Here is a 2,741-nt window from a genome sequence, read left to right as displayed (position 1 = left end):
ATTCTCCCTTAAATGTGACTAAACTTTATAACTCATTTCTAAAAACTAGAGTATTAAAAGGGAAAATACTAACTTTAAAGAGAACAAATCTGGTCTATACCACCTTAAGCAACAGATCAAAGGCGACATCAACAGTAATAAGTCACGTGGATATCATGTGGCTTCACATGTGATTAAGTGAGGTTACTTCACCCTCTATGGTATTCTTCCCCAAAATCTATAACCTCACCCAGTCTGATAATAAGAAGTATCAGACAAAGCCTCAAGGACATTGAACAAGATACCTTCCGAGTACTCTTCAAAAATAGCAAGGTCAAGAGAAAACAAGGATTCAGGAGCTAGGACAACTGACTACAGTGTGGGAGCCTGGTCTAGAACCTGGAACAGAAAGAGGATATTAGTGGGGAAAACCAGTGAAATCCGAATAAAAGAGTGCTGTGCCAGTGCCTGTCTCTTCATTTTGATCAGTGTGTCGAGGGTGTGTAACATTAGGGTAAACCAAATAAACTGTGTATGAGAATTCCAAGTAATATCTTTACAACCCTTCTGTAAAGCTACTATTATTTCAAAATAATAAATTCTGTAAATAATGGCAACAATTTAAAAAAAAAAGAGTATGCCTAGCAAAAATTGTCCAGAAAATATGATGGTGAAATTAGAACCTTCTCAGAAAAGGAGAAGTAATGAAAAGGAGACTAACCTTACAAGAAATAAAAGGTTACTAGAACAAGAGGATAAAACTGTAAATAGTATCTATGCACTGAATGATAGTTACAAAATATACAAACCAAACTTTTAACAGTTTTAAAGAAGGCAATAGACAATTCCACAATAATAATAGGAGACTGCAACACCCTTAATGAAGGACAAAACAAGAAAGAAACTCAACAAACATGCAGAACGAAACTATACAGTTAACCAGCTCAACCTCAAAGACATACGAGAACATTCCATACAAATAAAAGCTTTATATACATTCTTCTCTAGTACACATGGAATATTCTCCAAAACAGGCCATATGGTAGGTCACAAAGCAAGTGTGCATAAATGATAAAAGTAATTAAATACTGCAGTCTTCTCAGGCTACAATGCTATAAAATTAGGAATCAACAAGAAGGGAGAAAAACCCGTGTACTTGGAAACTAAACACTTCGCTTGGTCACTACTTAGTAATAGAAGAAATTAAAAAGTGCAATTAAAGTTTCATGACACAAAAGAGAATAAAACCACAACATACTGAAACCTCAGGGACTCAGCAAGAGCAGTACTTAGGAGGTAAATTTATAGCAATAAACAGATATATCAAAAATAGAGAAAGAATCAAAACCAACTCCTTAACTCAAACAGCAAGCAAACCCCACAGTCAAGGATGAAAATCACAAATAAACTATCAAGACCAGAAGTTGGTTCTGCACAAAGATTAACTGGCAAACCTAAAGAGAAGATACAACATGAATAAGAATTTACAGGGGCAACCTCACAACAGAAACAAAAAAGATAACAACAGAGTGCTATGAAGAGCTAGGGATAATAGGAGAATTGATGCCTTTGAGCTGTGGTGCTGGAGAAGAGTGTTGAATATACCATGGACTGCTAAGAGAACAAACAGGTTCATCCTGGAGAGGGTGAAACGGGGCTGCTCCTTGGAGGCAAGGACTCTGAAGCTTCATCTGACATACTTTGGGCATTTTGCAGGGAGGGACCAGTCCTTGGAGAGGGACATTATGCTTGGAGGGGTGGAGGAACAGTGCAGGAGAGGAAGACCCTCAATGAGATGGACTGGTGTCTGGGGTGATGAGGGTAGGTGTGTCAGAAACAATAAGGTTGGCACAGGATAGAGTAGAGTTCAGAGTTGTTGTACATATGGTCGCTATGAGTCTCATGCAACTTGACGGCACATAACAACATGAGGAGCTATCCTAAAGCAAATTAGAAAATCTGGAGGAAATGGAAAAATCCTTAGACACTCACATTCTACCATAAGGAATACAGACAGGAGGACACATGAACAGACCCATCACAAGACAAACTAACCAGGTTGTAAAATTCCAACCAAAAGCAAGCTCTGGCCCGAGGCCTTCACTGGCTAATTGTACCAAGCACTCAGAGAGAGCACTGTCACCAATCCTACTTAAATTATTACAAAATACAGAAAAAACATGAAGCACTCCCACATTCATTCTCTGAAGAAAGTATAAGCCTAATAAACCAGATAAACACCACTTAAAAAAACTTTTTTTAAAATAAACATCAATAGCCCTCATAAATATAGATGCAAAAATCCTCAACAAAATAGTAACCAATAGAATTCAACATCCTTTCAGGAGAATAATATATCATGATCAAATGGGATTAATATATATGCAAGGGTGGTTCAACATAAGAAAAATAATCAGTGTAATCCACCACATCAATAAAACCAAGGACAAGAACTATATGATAATCTCAAATGATGCAGAAAATGCATTCAAAATTAAAGTCTTTATTAATATTAATATAAAACTTGGAATTTCCTTAATTAAGAGCACATATAAAAACCCAATGGTCAACACCTTCAATGGAAAGAGATTAAGGTCATTCTCCTTGTGAAGAGTAGCCACATAAGGATTATCACTACTCCTATTCAGTATTGTACTGGACGTCCTCACTAAAGCAAGAGGACAAAAAAAAAAAAAGAAAAAATAAATAAGAGACATCTCGATTGGCAAAGAAGTAAAATAATCTCTATACGCAGCAGATTT

The sequence above is a fragment of the Elephantulus edwardii genome, unplaced genomic scaffold, assembly GCF_000299155.1.
Source record: "Elephantulus edwardii isolate Elephantulus edwardi_28Jun2011 unplaced genomic scaffold, EleEdw1.0 scaffold00218, whole genome shotgun sequence".
Lineage (NCBI taxonomy): Eukaryota > Metazoa > Chordata > Mammalia > Macroscelidea > Macroscelididae > Elephantulus > Elephantulus edwardii.
Note: the sequence above shows the minus strand (reverse complement) of the source record.